Below are 21,370 nucleotides of genomic sequence, written 5' to 3' on the forward strand. Positions count from 1 at the left end.
TCCGTAGCCAGCCTATTGAAAGGGGGGGTTCTTTTTTTCAAAAAGTGGACCTTTTTGCAGTTTTTCTCCTCCTTTTGTATTTAATTATGAGGTTCAAATACTTCATTTTGGTGACCTTTTATGCACTAATTTGTGCTGGATTAGCTTGTCTGCTGGTATCTTAACGAGCACGCTTTTTGATGCACCTAAAATATTTACTGCATTGTTGTCAAATTGCTTCCTCATGTAACACCTTTGTCAGTCCATACACAGTTCATAAGTTTAAAGACCACACTAACAACAGAATAGATTTAATGAACTTTACTGAAATATTAATAATAATTCTTCTCATCATCATTTCTTGACTCTCTGTCAATGCCTCTTTGCTTGTTGCTGTATTTGTCTTGACACTTATGGATTTAGTTCACTGGTCAGTTCCAATCATATTGCACAGCCAATATCACTGAATATCCCACTATGTTTTATTATTATAATTACGGTACGTTTATATGGCTATTATATTGTAGACTATTGAGTGGATAAAATATAGAATTCCTTTTAATAAAATAAAATAAAAAAATATATATATATATATATATAACCCCAGGGGCGGAGCCAGACGATGTAAACATTCGGGGCTCAGCCCAAACCTAGGGGGGTCCGGGGGCATACTCCCCCGGGGAGATTTTTTTCCCATTTACGTCAGCTAAATGCACTATTTTTCAGGCTGTTTTAGATAATAGAATGCCTAAAAATCTATACACTATCTGGGAAAATGATGATAGTTACTCAGTAAAAAAAAAAAAAAAAAAAAAAAATTCACCCAGTAGAGCCTACAACCTATTTTGTATTTTATTGTTCTCCAGCTGTAGTGAATCCAAAACACCAAAAATGTTAAGGATGACTCATTTTCACCCCTGGAAACTAAAAAGAGGCAACCATTATCTGACTATTTTTAAGTTAGCCTGCATAGGTAAAATTGGAATTTAATGTAAACATCATATCATTACATTGTCCGCGGTTCGTCTGACGCTGCTTCTGAATCTCTCTCCGGCCGGTGAGGTTTACTGTTAGTGTTCCGTATAAAAAACTTTGATATGTCCATATTAACTTCAGCCGGTAAGCCAGTAAGCTCGCTACGACGCCGGTGAAACATACAACAGCCCGCCAGCCCCTGATGACAACGACGTTCGTTAGTTTTTATGGCAGTATAACAAGCTGAGTGATGCGCGAATCAGCGCGATGCATTACCGTCCGCCACCACGCACGGTAATGGAGCTTGTGTTTCATTTTTTGCCGCTCCAGTCAGAAAGACTGAGAGGAAATTAAACAAAGTTGAAGTTATTTTAAAAAACCTAAAAGATTCGGGGCTTTTGACAAAACATTCGGGGCTTAAGCCCAATTAGCGAGAATTCCCCCCGCCCTCATTCAGAGGCGATGCTTCTTCACCGTTGCTTTGAAAAGTGCATTGCGAGAACTCTCTCTGAACTGCACGCGCGGCACACACACACGTCCAGCTACAATAATCATATTAATTTGAAATAGCAACCCAGAATATTTGTCACAAGCATTGATTAAAACAATGATGAAAATAATCACATGAAAAAAAACAAAAAAAAAACGACTTAAATTCTGGACCTTTGGCAGTGAGGGGGGGTTCGTTCGAACCACCCGAACCCCCCCTGCCTACGGGCTTGAGTATAGAATATGCAGTTACAATACAAATATCATTATGGCTATGGAAAGCCCCCACCATAAAAATTAACCCCACATGGACAAAAATGCTGGTTGAATCTTTTCATATAAATTAGATTTAAGAAGACTAAGTACAGTTTTTCTTTAAAATTTTCAACAATCTGAAGTTTTTGAACAGACAATTGTTTAATAACAATTATACTTTAGGTCACCTGTCACGTGTATGGAGAGAGGACCCAAAAGCAGAAGGCAGTTTGCAAAGTTTTAATGGGTGAGAAACAGTTCTGATAAACAACACAGGTGGCCGTCAGGCATTCGAATCAAACAGAAAGTCTCTGCATTAAATCCAAAGTCATTCAGCATCAAACTCAACAGATGAATCTCTCAAATAGGAACAGAAAGTCTCTTTGATGAATAATAACAGAAAAACTCGGACTGGGCCGGTTTCGGGAAAACCCAGAGGTAGAGAGAGAGTCTGTGTCTGCCGAGACCACGGGAACGCCAAACAGTAGACCACTCACGTAGCTGGAGGTGGCAGAGCAGAGACGAGGCGAGGCAATAATGCAGTTAGACAAAAGACTCACCAGACAAGACAGGACACGACATAGCAAGCAAACAGGTACATAACATTAGGCAATAATCTGACAAAGAACAAAGGAAAAGAAAGCCAAGAAATAGAGAGTCTAATCAGAGAAAGTGGGAAACAGGTGGGGAGAGAGAGTGTGTAGAGATGAGGTAACGAGTAACAGCTGAATGGGATAATGAAAGAGGATGTGTGTGCGTGAAAGGATGTAATAATGAGTATGACCAGGAGAGGGAGTCCCTCTCCTGGTCAGCAGGGGCGATTCTAGGATTTTCATTTTAGGGGGGCTCAGCCCCCAATGAGGGTATGTTGTAAAGAAAAAAAAAAGTTAGTTTATGGTCTAATGCTCATTATTAACTAGTTTCATTCATTAATCCAGTAGCATGCATATGGCACGGTTTTATAATCACTGAGGTACCGAATGTGAGGTAGTTAGGGGTGTTCGGGGGCATGCTCCCCCGAGAAAATTTTGATTTCTCTGATCTACATATGTGCATTTTAAGATGTTTTGAAGGCCAAAAAAATTGGATAACTATAGCTTTAAAACCATGTGCGGGCAGCAGTTTTTTTCTCTCACCTCATCAGCATCACACTCTTTTTCTCTTTGTTTTTATCTTGCTCTGTCTTTTCCCCTCCTAAAGCTGAGCTTTGACTGATATAGGCTTTTAATTTTTGTCTGTCAGTGAAGAAAGTAAACATAGGGTCAACTGATAGGTTGATTTATGAATCATTTTCTCAGACAAAGCTACCAGGAAAGCTAGGTAACTAAGTCCATCTACAATGAAATATAAATTATTTTATTTTTTAAGCTTTTTAGCCTTTAGAATCAACAATACGGTTGGTTATTCATCAAGTCAGCCCGTGAAAATCTATTTAATTTCAAATCATTTAACTAACCAGCTAAACGTGTATTAATGTAATTGTCTATTGGCAATATGATTAATCTGTTCTATATTTATTTCTATTTATTAAAAATAACAACATGAATTATCAATTTGCCACTTCTATAAATCAAGAAAATCACAAATCCCTTTACTCTACTCTTACTCTAATATATGTATCATGATACACTCCTCCTGATTCATTATTACTTAATACAAAACTATATTTATTAATACAAAACAAAATAACTCCACATGATGTTTCTCTCTCTGGGCCATCTAGTGCTTTCAGACAATGATGTGTGTCTTTAATCATTTCTGTGCATGGCTGCATAATGTAATCATAGGAATGTAATGCCGAAATACAAAATAATATGTTTTAAAGTTTAAAAAGTAAATTAAAATAAATCATGATCGTTTTCTAAAGTATGTTTCATGGGTGTTAATCGCTTCATTTTTGTAGGAATAAAAAACAACTATCACACTGTGATAAAGGGCTGAAGGTGAACGCAGCGAAACGTATTGGTATTGGATGAGAAACCGAACCGTCCCGTGTTGCTCCCAATGCTCCAGTAACATTACATTAGGCCTATGTAAACTGCAATGCATTTGTGACAAAGAACTGCACCGATGCAGATGTAATATCATAGCAATCTATCAATAAATGCACTCACGACACACCTTGTACTCTCTGATGTTCGCTCTGCTCGGCGCCCCTGCAGATTGAAAAATGCGCTAAATCCAAGCAGACTCAGATAAGGGGAGGAGCCGAAACTTGACGCAGCTTGCCGCCGTTTCAAATGAGTTGAAATGGGCTGAAGCCCCCCTAAAAAGGGCCTAGTGACGCCCTTGAGAGGGAGGAAGAGAGAAAGAGAAAGAAACCAGGATCATGACATCACCGTTAAACGAAATAATTACAGTAATCTTCTAAAAAATAAATAGAAGATATGAATGTATTAAAACTTTAAAGATTTAATATAAACAATCTCTAATTTGAAAATAGCATATTTAAACATTTACGGTTATGCTTTGAAATAAATTTAGTACAAACAAAACTTTGGCTCTGGAAAGGCGTTAGCAGACTAACATTACGCTGTGACATGATGCACAGAGGCTCCTCTGGTCTGTCACCCTATATCCTGAAGATATCATTAATGATTGTCAAGGAACTTCTTTCTATCCCAAAAGGAGTAGGCAGAAGCTTTGTTATTACACATACTGTACATTTCAGTAGATATTTTACATTTCAATTGTCTTTTTCAGTGGTTCTTTAGGGCTTCCAAATTACAAAAGCACAGACATTGACATGTAAAACATATATTGCCAGCATCAAAATGGTACAAAATGTTATGCATGAAAAAAAAAAAAAAAAACTAACATTAAAATAAGCTAAACCAAGCTTAAATTGTTTTGGAAACCATCTTGGAAACCTGGATATACAAGATAACCTAAATTTAAAAATGGGATTTTCTAGACCTGGAAAAGAAGGTCTAAATCCAGTATGGTCAAACTAATACACATGCGTTTCTGCCTAATTGTTGTCTTTTGTCCTCTTTGTGTTCTGGCTTTGAGTTCTAGCGCTTTCTGAACTATTTTAATAACCTTTGGTCTAGTTTTAATTTAGCAATGTGGAACTAGTGTGACTACATATTTTCAGGAGTATTTTCAGAGCGGTGAACTCACTGTTGAGGTTTGGAAGAGTTTATTAATTTATTAGAGAAACATGTGTGGTTAAAGAAGAAAGAAAGAAGAGGAACTGACATCTTAACCCACACAGAACTGATCATCTCTGAATCCAGTTTGGACTGAACCTGGTAAAACAAAAATAACTTATTTAATGGATAAATACAAGTATTTGTCTGGTACCTTTTATTGGATGCTGAATAAGACAAAACAAGAGAAGATTAACTTCCTTATATTGCAGATCCTTTATGTATTCCTTAACATGATTTTAAGGAATGACAACATGTCTTACTCTTGCAATGACAACCAATATTAATAAGGCTATTAATGCCATAAAGTACAAATAACTGTTTTTATGTACTTATGGGACTGAATAATAAGTACATTTTAAAATGTTTTGTCTTATTCAGCATCCAATAAAAGGTACCAGACAAATACTTGTATTTATCCATTAAATATGTTATTTTTGTTTTACCAGGTTCAGTCCAAACTGGGTTCAGAGATGACCAGTTCTGTGTGGGTTAAGATGTCAGTTCCTCTTCTTTCTATAATGTTTCTCTAAAAACATGTGTGGTTAAACTAACTTGAGTTCTCACACTCAGCAGAAACATGTTTCCAAACCTCAACAGTGAGTTCATCGCTCTGAAAATACTACTGAAAATAAGTAGTCACACTAGTTCCACATTGCTAAATTAAAACTAGACCAAAGGTTATTAAAACAGTTCTGGAAGCGCTAGAACTCAAAGCCAGAACACAAAGAGGACAAAAGACAAAAATTCACTACAGTTTGTTTGTTAACATGTAAAAGACATTGAAAGTATTAACAATGAATGAACCCATGAGGATTGAGTTATATTAGATTGATATTACTCTGCTCATGTGGGTTTTGTATAATTATTTGCCTGATTTGTTCTTGTTCACAGAGGCATAAAGTTGACTGCAGTTCTCCTGAGCTCCAGCTTTTGCTCCTCTGATGGAAGCATAAGTCACTTTATCATCACAGCGAACCTGAATGAACATCACAGTTGTTTCAACCCACAATTATTACAGCATGTTGTTTGAGCTCAATTCATGAAGAACTGCATATAATCACACAAATCAAGAAGAACTGCATATAAGAGGAAAATATACAAAAATCATGTTGAGAGAAGCTGGACAACATCGAGGAAGTGTTCGCTCACCTTGTTCTTTATGCTTCGTTTTTTACTGAACGCAGCGACTTCAGTATAAGTCACATCATCTGTCTGTTCCTAAACAACAATGGAAATATGGAAAAATCAAGCTATTAAATGCCATTCATCAATGATATTTTCCTCAGGTTCTGCAAATGTTCAGGTAATATATGTGTAAAACATGTGTCTTGGCAATTTCAAATAAATCAAATAAATGTTTTGTGAAAATCTATTATACAGACATGATGTTATGATGACAGATCCTATTGTAACATGACAGGATGATTGACTTGACTTTACCCACACAACAGGAACAACACAAGATGAAATCCACAACTAGAACAATGGGCAATTAGTAACAGTAGCACAACACACTCAGGGTACGTTTACACAAAAACGATATGCTTAAAAGTTTTTCCTTTGACATCATTGTCAAAACGATCCCCATTCACACAGATCCACGAAAACAACTAAAAACGCTGTATTCTGCTGCCAGGCCAGTAGATGGCGATGAAACACTATAGAAACACTGAAACTGTAATACGCATGTGCATGAGCTCATCGTCTTCAGAGATTTAAGTTTTTGTTATTTACACGGAGACCATTTTCAAAACTTTGCGTTTACAGGCACCTAAAACGCCATTGTCGTGTAAATGAATGGCCAAAACGCACAAAAAGTTTTACATTTTTTGGTTGAAAATGGTGTCATGTAAACAGTACCTCAATTACTATGAACTGGCAAAACATGAGGCAAAGAAAACACAAAGGCTGCATCCGAAAACGTAAATAATGACTTTGCAGGCAGCGTTTGCACACGAAGGCTCCTCACGAAACTGATTTCAGACACACTTCTGAGGCAGTGTTACGGTTTAATGATCTACAGAAAAATAGAGCAAGTTTTGGTGAAAACTAAGTGAATATTTAATGACTTCAATAGTAATTTCTCACTAGAAATGGCATCACAAGTGGAAAACGTTAACAGCCGCAAATTTCCAATGTCATCTTTATTTTTCTAGCTCAACTGTCACAGAATGGAAAGCACAGGATTGTGGGATATCAAAGGCAGTGAAGGATAGATCTGTGTTGCCTTCAAAACTCGATCAGGTGAAGGAATCTCAGGAGACAGAAGTGAAACTAACATTGCATTCGGGAATATTGCATACTCAGCCAAACAACAGGTGAGCACACACTCAGACTGACGAGGACTCATCAGCGACTGCTTTTACACCTGGCATTAACATGCGATCACCGTGATCTAATCAAGCAGATCGGATCATAAGCCAATCAGGACACGGTGCGCTTACACCTGTCCACATCAAGTGGCTTCTGTATCTGGATAACAGATCGGATCTCACAAAAAAGAAAGTTTAGAGTGACGTCCACCTGTGAATGTAGACACGATGGCTGGATTGTGTTCACATTACACTGAGATCCGATCGCAATGCGTCCTTGACTACCTCCGAACCTGGACACACTGATTATTACACTGTTATCCGATCAGAGGCGCGTTTACACTTTTTCAATGTGTGTGTGGACAACATCCGGATACAGGTCACATGTTAATGCCAAGTGTAAACGCAGCCAACGACTAAACAAGAGGGCGTGGTCACTGGAAACTAGGAGGCGGGACAAGAGGAACACATGACCAACACAAATAGAGACAGAGCCATGTGCTCAAACACAACACAAACAAAGACAGATTAAACTAAGACAAAACTGACAGAACTGTCTGCTGAGAACCCTGACATTTTATAATCTGAGTAATAAGAGTGTCATATTTCAGGGTCAGTCCTTATGAACATTAATAACTCATGGATCAACCTGCAATACTTACCACAGAGTCACCAGTCTCTCTTCTGTTGCCTGAAACATAATGTCACGGGAAAGTTTATGATCAAACACACACACAGTCTCTAATGCAGATGACAATCAGTTTTTAAAAGAGTCTAGAAGAATCTAGTGCTGTAGAACAGAAACATTATTTTTGTTAACTTCTTGATTTCTCTTCACTTTTAGAGAAAGAAATTTGTCTAAATTACATATTTATTTTATCAGATGTTTTTGTCTGTTGTTACAAAATATGAAAAACTCACCCGCTCTTTTTTTATGAATCACCCAGAGAATAAGAGCCAGAAGGAGAAGAGCGAATGAAGCGGCAACAACAATCACAGTCACAATCCCTGAGAGAGAGATTATAGAGAGACACATTCAGCAGGACTATATTACTGTGTTTAACCAAATACATAAAAATGGCACATTTAATAGCATAATTATCCTTATTTATCATGAAGTAAATTGATGCTTGTGGTGAATTTATAGTAAATTCAGTCTGAGATTATTACAGTGATGGTCCTCTGAGATACTGTTGTCACTTCAGAAGTTCAGCAGCTATAAAGTGTTTATTATCTTAAAGCTTCCTCTAAAAATACTCCGTTACAACCCTTACAGAAAAAACACATGAATTTCACATGTTATCACATGTTTTCCACATGTGATTACATGTGACCTCATGTGATCACATGTGTTCTCATGTGAACAACATATCACCACATGTGAACAACATTTCACCACATGTGAACAACATGTCACCACATGTGAACAACGTGTCACCACATGTGAACATAATGGAGCATGTGGCACATGTGGAAAACACATGTTAATTTTTAACATGTGAATCATCCCAGCTAACAATGACCTGGCGGTCCACCAGTGTTTTTTGGGCGGCACAAAGTCAGCAGTTTGACACGGTCGGACCTCCGGCGGCACACCATCGGCAACCCGAGCAATCTGAAAATCCCGTCGGTCTGCCAGCGTTTTTTGGGTGGCACGCCACCAGCGGTTTTCCGTGGCTGGGCCACCGTCGGCACACCAGTGGCAAGCCGATAGTCGGTCCACGTGTTTCTGAGCGCTTACAGGACATCTTTAATTTATAAATGTATATTTGTTTTAATTTATTTTTTACAGTTAAAAAGAATCTGAAAGCACAGAATTAAAAAAAAATGGTGAAACTGACCTAATAGCTGTAGCAATATCAAAAGCAAAGTGTTGGTGGTATAAAAAAATACTGCCTATGAGCATTTTTAGCACGCGTTCAAATGAAATATGGGGCTTGAGTGTTCGTAAAAACAACAACAAAAAAATTTAAATTATAAAAATGCCACAATTGTCCCACTAATACTATCACGTGCAGTAGTGGTAATTTGCACCTATGAATGGGTCATAGAACTTAAAAATGAGTTTTAAATTCATGATTTAATAATGAGATTTTTATTCAAGTAAGGTTCTTATTCTAGATGTTTATGTTTGTAAATGCTGTGTGACGTTTTAATGTGCGTGCGCGTGAACACTCGAGCCGCCTTCAAGTTCAAACACTGGAGCGGAGATGAGTTGCCATGGAAACGGCAACTGTTTACTGCAACTGTCTACTGCAACTGTCAGCAAAACTCAGTCTCTCGCTGTTGTTTTCACTGCTTTCAGGTGAGTTTAGCCTCTAAAATCACACAAATAATACACACAACTGTTCTTGACACTTATCTTACTTGTAATTGACACGCTTCTGTTGAATATTTACTTTATAGAAATGGTTTAGTGTCTTCGAAAAAGTCCGTTATTATCTCAACCGTTTTCAGAAGAGGTAGGCTAACTTTATAGCTTGAGCTTTTGTTTATGAAAGTTTGGGCCTTTAATCACATCTTATGTGTAGATGAGAGGTTTTGATAGTTTTGTAAAGATTTTGCTTGGACGTGAGCTAATTTATTTAACGTAAACGTACTGTTAATCGGTGACGTCACTTACATGGAGTGCTTAAAAATTGCTGAAACAAATATTGATAAAAATTGTTCTGTGATTTCAGCAGCAACACAAATAATCCCTCTACAACAGAGGAAAGCTCCAAAATGTCAACATTTCTGAAGAAAGCTGCTGCCAGAGAAGTGGGAAACACAGGTGAGGTGAGGAAGCTCATTAAATAACAGAAGGAAAATTGGTTGCAACTCCGGTTTCATCACAAATTTAAGGAAACAGGCCTAACTAATATAGTTATGTTAAATTATTTTATAAGCATCAAATTATTATTATTATTATTTTGTGATCAATTGTACTTTTATTTTTTGTGATCAATTGTACTTTTATTTCTCCATAAGGGTGTGGCCAAAGTGATGCTCTGTCGTCATTGCACGTTTTCTGACAAAAAGCCAGTCAATTCTCCTACAGCAAGATCTACTGAAACACTGGCACGTGACCAGAACACTTCACTGCATTTACATACATTCAAAACCAAAGGTGCGTTAAAGACTCATCTGGCAAGATTTCACTCTGGAAAAAAAAGCAAGAGAGTTTTCTACATTCAGTTGTTCAGTTTGTGAGTTCAGTGACATCTGTGAGGAAAAGACATAGTTTAGCCATCTAAAGCAACATGAGACTGTAACATGCCCTTTTGCAAACTGTACATTTGAAACAAATATATTATCAACTTTTAATACGCACAAAAATCGCAAACATAGTAGACAAACTCCACAGGATTTAAAAGGATCTGTTTTAATGCATTGCGAACAATTTGTAACTGAAGAAGGGAGTATTTGGCAAAAGTGTATTTTTCATACGTATGTCGCCAAATAGGCAGTACATGGTGAGAGAAAACAAAACACAATTCATTAGTTGTCTCTATCTGAGCAACAGATAACAGATATATTTTCATAATTACAAGATTCTAGAAAGTTCTTCAGCACTTCAAGTGGCTTTCTCTATGTTCTTTCTCTTGTATACCTCTCCTCTTTCTACACTGATAGAGAGACTACAAAAATGGGTAACACTTTAGAATACTGTATCTTACTTACTGCATAACTAATAAGTAATTATTGAAGAACTAATAGGTAATTATTCATTAACTACTTCTTCACTACTGTTAACTACTAAGGAAGATGTGTTAACTAATCAGTATGTAATATATTTTTATGATTGTGTTAAGTAACAGTTAGTTAATCAATAAATAATGAATTCTGTCATAACTCTTGAAGAACTACTACTAATTATCTACTAATTAAGGTTCAAGAAAAATAACTAAGAAGTAACTACTAATGAACAGTCATACAAAACTAACCTCAGATTAGTTTTTATATTTTATATACAGTACTGTGTGTGTCTGTTTTCCTCAGCATAGAATGCCATTGAGTAAATTCATGTTTGAGGCAATGACTGAGGGGAACTGAAAATATAGGGAACTTATTAGTAATTCATAAATAATTATCAAATAATTCTTCAGGAATTACTTGGAACCTGGAACAGTATTCTAAAGTGAGAATATAGGGAACTCACTAGTAATTAATAACTAATTATCAAATAATTATCCAGGAATTAGGCTACTTATAACCTGAAACAGTATTCTAAAGTTAACATATAAGGAAATTAATTGGTAATTAACAAATAATTATTATATAATTCTTCAGGAATTACTTGGAACCTGGAACAGTATTCTAAAGTGAGAATATATGGAACTCATTAGTAATTAATACAGAATTACCACATACTACTGACTCAAATCAAACTTACTGTAAAAAACACATTATTAACGGTATTATCTAAACCTTTGTAAAATAGATAAGTTATCATACATTATGATGTTAATTAAATGCTAATTAAACAACAAGTTTGCTTATTTGCAGATCAATATATAGCCTAGTAAATGTCTGCACTTATCTTTCTTATTAGTGCTGAAGAATGACTAAAACTGGCTAGAAAAAAAAAAAAAAAATTGATCAGTGGTTTTTACTTTTCAAGTAATTACCTTTGTACTTTTACTAAGGTAATTTTGAAAATGAATAGGCCAATAGTTTATCATTTTACTGGAGTAATATTTTATTGGGTTATCTGTACTTTTACTCAAGTACTTGATTTGTGTACTTAATCCACCACTCCACTGCTAAAATAAAACGGTTTATTGTAGTAACCACTGTGTATGACTGTTCATTAGTAGTTACTTCTTAGTTATTTTTCTTGCACATTAATTAATAGATAATTAATAATAGTTCTTCAAGAGTTATGACATAATTCATTAGTTATTGATTAACTAACTGAAACTTAACACAATCATACAATTCTATTACATACTAATTAGTTAACACATCTTCCTTAGTAGTTAACAGTAGTGACTTAAGTGTTAATAAATAATTATCTATTAGTTCCTCAATAATTACTTATTAGTTATGCAGTAAGTAAGATACAGTATTCTAAAGTGTTACCTATAGTTTAAATGTAAAAAACCGAAAAATAAAAATGGTATAGTTAAAAATAACTATTGTCACATGTTGTATTGTTTTAGGAGACACAGACAAGTGGGCACTGGAAGGCCAAGTTGTGTGTGTGAGGATGGGCTTTCAGCACAGCTTCCTGTCTGGCCTTCCCATACTGTTCACAGCATATTACATATTCAATCAGGAGGAGGCAGTACCTTGGAGTTCATTCAAAGGTAATGATTGAATTCTTAACAACCTCAGAACCTGCATTTTACACATTTATTCAATATCAGAACTTGCCTTTTCTGTTGAGGCCTTTAAAGGGATAGTTCGGCCAAAAATGATATTAAACCCATGATTTACTCACCCTCAAGCCATTCGAGATGCATTATGTCAATCATTTTTCGGACGAACACATTTTCAGTTATTTTAGAAAATGTGTTAGATCTTTCAGTGGTTATAATGTGAAGTTATGGGGTCCACTCCTTCAAGCCAGTTATTTTCATTTATAAAGTTTTAAATATGTATATTTTTACGACAAAACCGCATGGATTACCCTCAGAAGGCCTTCGTTTATCCCCCTGGAGCCGGATGGGTTACTTTTGTGAAGGATGCATACACATTTTTGGGACTTGAAGGAGGTGGATCCCATAACTTGACATTATAACCACTGAAAGATCTAAGACATTTTCTAAAATAACTGAAAATGTGTTAGTCTGAAAAATATTGACATATGCATCTCGAACGGCTTGAGGGTGAGTAAATCATGGGTTTAATATCAATTTTGGCCGAACTATCCCTTTAACACAATGTTTCTCAACTCGAGAAGAGAGAATTTTTAGGGCGAATGATTTAGATGTCTTCATCTTTAACACTAGCAAGCTAATGAGTTAAATCAGGTGTTTTAATTAGTGGACATATAAAACTTCCTGGGAGGTCCTCATGACTGGAGTTGAGAAACACTGCTCTAATATATGGTCCAATTTCAAAAACATGATTACAAGCCTCAAAAACTTAAAACCAATCTTAATTACATATTGTCTGTTTCCTGACCCTTTAGGCACTTTGTATGTATTAATCCGGAAAGAGGAACAAAGAAATCAAGAGAAAAATTGCCATCTAAAACAACAGGGCAAATGGTACAGAAGAAACAGGTTGCAGTGAACCCACATGTTGCCACTCTGCCCAGCAAAGTGATGGATTAACAGTGGAATTTCTGAAATGTAAGTAGTACACACACACACAGATCCATTTTCCCTTTAATTGTAACCTTTTAATATTCTCTATCTGTCTCTAAAACCCTTTTCACACAGCGCAATGTTCCCGGGAAATTGCCAGAATGCCTTCTGTGTGAACGCAAACACGACCTGGGACTGATGCCGGGATCGATGCCGGGTTGGGGACCTAGTAACATTGCCGTGTTCAGTCCCGGAACGTGCGCTATGTGAACAAAAGCCGTAATAATTCCGTGTTGCATTGATGACGCTGAAGCCGGGATTGTTCGCCAGCTGTGAAACGGTACGTAATGCACAAGTTTATGATTGAATCAGAGAAAAAAATGCACAAGCGTGGTTTCTTGAGAGAGAGAGATCGCAGCTCATAAGCAAACTTAAGATGCTGCTGAGACATTACAAGTCACATCGATGTCACGTGTCTTTACGTGTTGTGTGTGAATGCACTCTCTGATTCCGGAAAATCACTGGCAGTGTGAATGAACCAAATCAAATGAACCTGGATCAAATCCCGGGTCACTTTTCCGGAATCTCTGTGTGAAAGGGGCTTAACTGTATCTGTCATCCCTGTATCCGTCTTTGACTGTATCATTATGTTTTGTAATATATCTAATATATATTGTCCTCTTTTTTCTTTTCAATGTTTCTAGCCACTCTTTGCATCCTGTGATGGAACAGCATTCTGGAGCTGAATTGTTCTCCATTTTTGATCAGAAGTTTGTTGGACTGACTTGGGGCCTTGTTGTTTGGACATGTTTGTCTGGTAATGAAGTGGTGAAAATTCACCCGTCTCTTTTTGTTTTATTATTATGATCATGTTGGTCAACTTGTGGTTTTAAATGTATGTTGTTTGCGTATTTCTTCTTTGTGTAAAGGGCCATGACGGCTAATTTGTTTCAAGTAATTTAAAAATATTTAATTTCATGTCCATTTAAAAAAAAAAATACAATTTTGTAAATAAAAATGAAATCAAAATAATACAAAATACACTGTTTATGACTTTTTTTCATGCAGATTTTAAAGTTATACATTTTTACCTGTTTTTCAAGATAAGTATGTTGAATTATTTTTTGTTTTGTGAAGTAATAGGGGAATTAAGTTGTGCATTATACAACACTTTATGTATTTAAAAACAGTTGTTTAAAGCTTATGCAGTTGATAAATAATTTACATTTAAAATTCAGCTGCCAGTCATTAATACTCAAAAATCAGGAAAATATATTGTATACTCCATTTTACATACACTGTTAAAAATTACCTGTAAATTTTACAGTAAAATACTGGCAGCAGGGTTGCCAGCCAATTACTGTATTTTTTACAGTAGCGTTTCTGTAATTTAATTTACAGAATTTTACTGTAATCAGAGAATACAGTAAAATTCTGTAAATTAAATTACAGAACCGCTACTGTAAAAAATACAGTAATTGGCTGGCAACCCTGCTGCCAGTATTTTACTGTAAAATTTACAGGTAATTTTTAACAGTGTAGCAAAGAAACAGAGCAGACTCAAGGGGAAAACTGTAAACATGTTTTAAGTAATAAAACATGTTTACAGTTTTCCCCTTGAGTCTGCTCTGTTTCTTTGCTACACTGTTAAAAATTACCTGTAAATTTTACAGTAAAATACTGGCAAGGACAATATTCAGAACAGGCTCAGGTTTAACAGTGAATAAGTGAATAAGGACAATTTTCAGAACAGGCTCAGGTTTAACATTTTCAGGGGAGCCTATTTTTTATTTTATTTTTGTAAACATGAATGTTTTGTGAAAACAATTTGAGTTAACGGTTTTCAAGGGTGCCTGATTTACATGTGTTGTAAAGAACAGCAAAAAGGTGGATATGGAATATTTTGTGACAAAGTTAAGAGTCAGTTTTTTTATTTGTGTGTAATTTTCAACCTGTTTTACAAGTCTCTGAGATTTTCTTTATAATTAAATAATATGAGAGTAGTTTATTGTCTTGTCATTACGCAGCTATACTTTACTTCACTTTAAACTAGTTGTCACATCACACTACAAATAAAATACGTAAAAAGTATTGGTATTGGTATCGGTCTCGGCAATACCAGCCTGGGTATTACTTGGTATCGGATCGAATAGGAATTAAGTGGTATCGCACATCACTAGCAAGCATGTCTAAATTATTATTTCTAAATTATAACAACTTTTGATCTAAAAAACATACTAACATTATAAGGGCACCCCAGGAAACATTCTAAAATAATAAAATAATCCATTCTAGGGCACCTTTAATGACCGTCCTTTATTTTTCAGTGCATTTGTTTTACAATATATGGCTATTACTGTCATGGGATTAATATTATAACTATTATTATATGTAGTAGTGTAATGTAGACACAACTAAAAGAGGTTTGAATTTTTCTTTGTTTAATTTGCACACTGAATATGGGTTGGCACTTTTAATTTTGAACTCTCAAAGTGCACCAGATTGATGAATTTAACATTAAAACATTGTATTTTGGGGGTCGATGAATTGTCACACCTTTAGTACGGTGGGGGAAGTTCGAATTATCTGATTGGTCAGTTTGAATGTCTCACAGTTGGGTTAAAGTCACATGGTCAGGAAGGGATGAAAGAAGATTGAAACTGTTGCTCTGGCTCTCTGATTGTCTGGGTCCCTTTCTTAGGGCTCTCTCTCTTTTCTACCTCTTTTCTTTGTCTCTTACTCTCTCTCTCTCTCTCTCTCTCTCTCTCTCTTTACTTCCTCTTTTCTTTGTCTCTCTCTCTCTCTCTCTCTCAGGTAACATTTACATGCTGGGTAAGATTAATGGTATAAGTTATCATCATCTCATTAATCTATTTTGTTACTATTTTAAGTATAACTATAACCATATTTTGTCATTAAACCTTTTCAGTTACAAATAATGTGCTAAATAGTTTTGATCTGGTATTGACTTTGAAGTGCTACATATTGCAATACAATATCGTCACTCTCTATAGCAACACTCTCCCGCATATTAATCTATTGTAACTGCGCTTATTTCAGTCGTTGGTATAAGTGGCAGTGGGTGGAATAGACAAGAAATGTACAGTTTTCTACCATCTTGCTGACAACTTTTCTTTAGTCATTCGGCAGTCTTGCAGCTTGAACCTCTGCAGGAAATCCACCCTTACACTCTTAATATGAAGATAATTCTTCATCATCAGATGTTTGAGTGACACTATGTCCAGTATCAGGAATAATACAGTATGATCTGTGTGTATCAATACACAACTCTGAGATCACAATGTGAATGTGTGCAAGAATAAACTGAGCATGTTCAAATGAACTCTTTCCAGACTAATTCCACTAAATGTCTTTAGAGAAAATACAGATTTCTTTACCTGTGAGAAGTGAAGAGAGAATGATCAGTCCCAGCAGACACAGATCACACTTATCAGCCATTTTGTGTTTCTGTCAGTCTTTCTCTTCATTATATATAGTTACAGCTCTTCCTTTACACATCATCAGCTCCTCCTCTGGTTGGTAACTTCCTCTGATCTCATCAGCTGAGTGTTTAGTCCTGACTCTATGATACAGCTGAAGAAGCGATCAGAAAGATCTCTGGTGTAAAACTGTGTTGACTTTGAAAAGCTCTGGATCAGAAAGTGAGCTGAACTGTACAGTGGCGTCCAGAAACCAACCAAGTCCATAAAAAAAGTATTATGTTTGACACTGAACAAAGTGATTAAAATAAAACCGTTCCACACAAATAAATAGAAACATATATTTATCCTCTCATTAGCTATGTTTCCATCACAGTGTTTTTATGCATATTTTGAAATATCACATCAGAAACGAGTGATGGAAACGCAAAATTTCTAAACTTTACGTTTGGATGGAAACCCAGCTATTGTAGCTACTGATTATTTGTCAGAGAAAACAATTTCAACATAATGAAATATAGTTATTTTTAAGTGACCCAATACCTCAGAGTAATTTTTGTCTATTTTCTTTTTCCATTTACACTTTTGTTTTTCATCACATCACTAACACATTGTGTTGCTATATGTGTGTATGTACCATGAAGCTTTTATTAGGCTACTAAGTTTGTGCTTGTGAAACCACAAATTCACAACCTCCAGAAGAGTTGCACTGGCAGATGCGTCAAGATCACACTTCATCTATATATGCAAAGAAAAACTCCAGTGTTAAATTAACTCTCCTGCAAGTTTATTTTAGACCACACTCAAAACTGTTAAAATAAGGGTACATTAAAAAGTCAAGGGCCCAACTAAAGCAAACACTGATCACCATAACGGTGTGATTTTCTCCTTCAGTGATTCTGCTTGTTAACATCAGGTGTCTTCAATAATTGTCAATTATCACTCAATTAATCACTGAATAATTAATTATAACTTAATTATATCTTAATTATAACTTTAACACTGCTTCACTGTTATTTTAACTCTCTTAAGGGCTGTTTTCAACATTACACTTTTTACGTACATTTACACGACAATGGTGTTTTGGGCTTGATAACGCAAACGTTTGAAAATGGGTTTCAAAGTGCAAGTTTTTGAAAACGGTCTCCTCGTAAACAATCAAAATGTGAATCTCTGAAGATGATGAGGTCATGCACATGCATATTATGTGTTCAGTCTACAGTGTTTCATTGCCATCTGATGGCCTGGCAGCAGAATACAGTGTTTTTAGACGTTTTCGCGAACCGTGTGAATGAAGATTGTTTTGACAACGGTGTCGTCTGTACGCGGAAAACTCAAAGGAAAGACTTCTCTGTTTTAAGCATAACTGGGTTAATACTAATACTAATTTATAGTCTAATCAACATTTTCAATATATTTCTAAGAATTTCTTAAGTTGTTCTGATAAAAAAAAAAACTTTCCTTAAAGGAGAAGTTCACTTTCAAAAAAACTTTTGCTGATAATTTACTCACCCCCATGTCATCCAAGATGTCCATGTCTTTCTTTCTTCAGTCGCAAAGAAATTAAGGTTTTTGATGAAAACATTCCAGGATTTCCCCCCATGTAATGGATTCTATTGGGACCCAAACGGTAGAAGGTCCAAGTGACAGTTTAAGTGCAGCTTCAAAGGGCTTTAAACGATACCAGACGATGAATAAGGGTCTTATCTAGCGAAACGATCGGTCATTTCCAAAATAAATAAAAAAGTTTAAGTTTTATAAGCACAAACGCTCGCCTTGCTCTGTTCTGTGATGCGCGTTGAAGACGTCACGTAATACGCAATTACGTTGAAAAGGTCACGCTTGACGTGTTTACAAATGTGCGGAAGGAGGACCATATACACATTTTCAAATGTATTTGTGTCAGTTTATCGTTTAAAATGCCCATTTCGTGTGCGTATCCTGGGTGTTTTAATATTAAAAAGCCAAAAAGAACATTTTCTTCAGGACAGACATTTTTCAAGCGTGACCTTTTCAACGTAATTGCGTATTACGTGACGTCACGAACGCGCATCACAGAACAGAGCAAGGCGAACATTTGTGCTTATAAAACTTAAACTTTTTTATTTATTTTGGAAATGACCGATCGTTTCGCTAGATAAGACCCTTATTCATCGTCTGGTATCGTTTAAAGCCCTTTGAAGCTGCACTTAAACTGTCATTTGGACCTTCTACCGTTTGGGTCCCAATAGAATCCATTACATGGGGGGAAATCCTGGAATGTTTTCATCAAAAACCTTAATTTCTTTGCGACTGAAGAAAGAAAGACATGGACATCTTGGATGACATGGGGGTGAGTAAATTATCAGCAAAAGTTTTTTTGAAAGTGAACTTCTCCTTTAAGAGTGTTTAATTGTGTTAGAGAGACTTTAAATAGTACTTTATACAGTACAGACTGATTCAGAGCAGCTTCACTGGGATAAACAGAAAAAATAATGATGCAAACAGATTCTCCTGACTCCTGTAAAGACAATAGAGTCATTCAAATGTGAATGCTTTTATGTAGGCCGGACTAAGAGACGTCTCAAAGACAGAGTATCGGAGCATAAAAATGCTATTAGAAAAGCTAATTTAGATTACCCTATGGCAAAACACTTCCACAATGTGCACAATAGTAATCCAGAAGGCCTAATGGTTGAGGGTTTAGAAACAATTAAAAAGAGTATTCGGGGTGGTGACCGATTAAAATTACTTTTACAGAGAGAAACATTCTATATATATGAGCTACAGGCCACAGTATACCCGGGGTTGAATGAAGAAATAGATTTCAGTCCTTTTTTGTGATATATGCTTTTTGTGATATATGTTTTCTGTGTACACACTACTTTTTTTTTGCAATGTAACCACCTAGTGGACCTTCTCTGTATGTGCATGTATTTTGTCATTCAGGTGTTTCTAATTACCACCTATAAAAGAAGAAATTGTTTGATTGGAAAGCATACCCTGAAGAAGGCTGTTTGTGCCGCTACGCGTGGGTTGTGTTTTCCCCCATGTCTTTTTAATTTTTCTATCATGATATAGCCAGTCAAATAAAGGCTTTTTAAATATTCTGAAGAAGAGTGCCTTGGATCATCTTTTTACTACACAATAGAGTCATTATTCAGATCAATTCAGTTCAGTGGTGATTTGCTTCAATAACTGTGTGAGGTCCATCAATTATGAAATGAGTTGAACTCCGATAAGCAGAAGACAATAGTGTAGGCCTAGTTCCTTTTGAACAGTCAGTCGTATTGTGTAGCTATACGCAATGGGGAAAACCCCTTTTTCTCAGAAAACTGAAGTCTTTTTATTAAATAACGCAGTTCTACTGCACAGCCATAACAGTGCAGAGACTAAATGCACGCTATTGGCTGGCCAGTGGGAACTGCGCGAACCTATGGCGGAGCGGCGTACTGCGTAAACCAATCGGTGCACCTGAGCGCAGAGCCGCCAGAAGGGGCGAGGCATCTGCCAATAAAAGCTCATTTTGCCATAGGATTCAGATTTGATCTCCTTCAGCGACAAAAACACTTTGCTGATTTCTCGAAGAAGCCTTCTCACCGACGAAAACAGCTAGGCCAGGCAGCGGAACAAGTATCTATTCAACAGAACAGCGGACTCCGGCCAGCTGACTCAGCCCACTGCAGCTGACTGCATCATCTCACCTGCAGCCATTTCGGCGACTACTATGGCAATTTTCTGTGTTCTCCGCTGACTCACGAGACTGAGAATGACGCTCCTCTCCTGCTACTATCAGGTGAGTATAACAAGAGCGGATTCACTAAAAGAGCATATTTTCGTCTGCGTTTATTTTAAAAATGCCACACCTCTGAGTGTGCCATTTGCTGGGCATGCCCCCGCAAGCTGCGTTCATTTGAGACGGACACTCTCACTATGAGAGCGCGAGTCTCGCGTCGCTGCGACACCTCCCCTCGTTCTTCGCTGTTCTCTTTTTCTCAAGAATGAGATGAAGAAATAATGGAGCCGTAGGGCTGAGTGAGCGGGACTAAACGAGTTCACTGCAGCAAGGGAATCCCCTGTCAGGTCAAGATAGTTGTGTGGCTTGCCGGGCCCGCCTCCACAAGTCACATTCAATGAAGACTGATGTGCTTACTACGAGAGTGGCTGGGGATGAACACTCATGGCAAAGCGCAAGTCTCGCCTCTCTGCTCTCACGTTCTGCACCTCAGCAGCGACCCAGGCCCCGAAGCAAAGCCGTAAGCCGCGCCTCCACCCGGCCAAACACTACTTCTATGAACACCAGTCACTGACCCAGCGTGGCGAGCTGCCGTCTGAACAAATTCAGCCCTTAGCCACCCGGGGCTTGGAAAGATATCCTTGGTGTGTCAAAATGGGTTCTGGACATGATGACATGAGGTTACTTGCTCCAATTTGCTCACAGACCACCCTGCTTCGCGGGCATAGTCAGTACTTCAGTGAAGAGCAACGTGGCTCACATCCTCCGCACTGAAGTACTGAGCTTACTGGCGAAAATGCTGTCAGGATTCTAT

The 21,370-nt window shown here is 36.8% G+C and overlaps 1 long non-coding RNA gene across 1 annotated transcript; it reads left to right on the top strand.

The window, feature by feature from the left end:
- The first annotated feature begins 12,990 nt into the window (after positions 1 to 12,990).
- On the top strand, positions 12,991 to 14,752 carry LOC311096349. The gene is made up of 3 exons (XR_014609002.1): positions 12,991 to 13,446; positions 13,537 to 13,741; positions 14,106 to 14,752. It is a non-coding gene; the product is annotated as an uncharacterized lncRNA (long non-coding RNA).
- Positions 14,753 to 21,370: the final 6,618 nt, after the last annotated feature.

The sequence above is a fragment of the Abramis brama genome (assembly GCF_963993115.1).
Source record: "Abramis brama genome assembly, chromosome: 1".
Lineage (NCBI taxonomy): Eukaryota > Metazoa > Chordata > Actinopteri > Cypriniformes > Leuciscidae > Abramis > Abramis brama.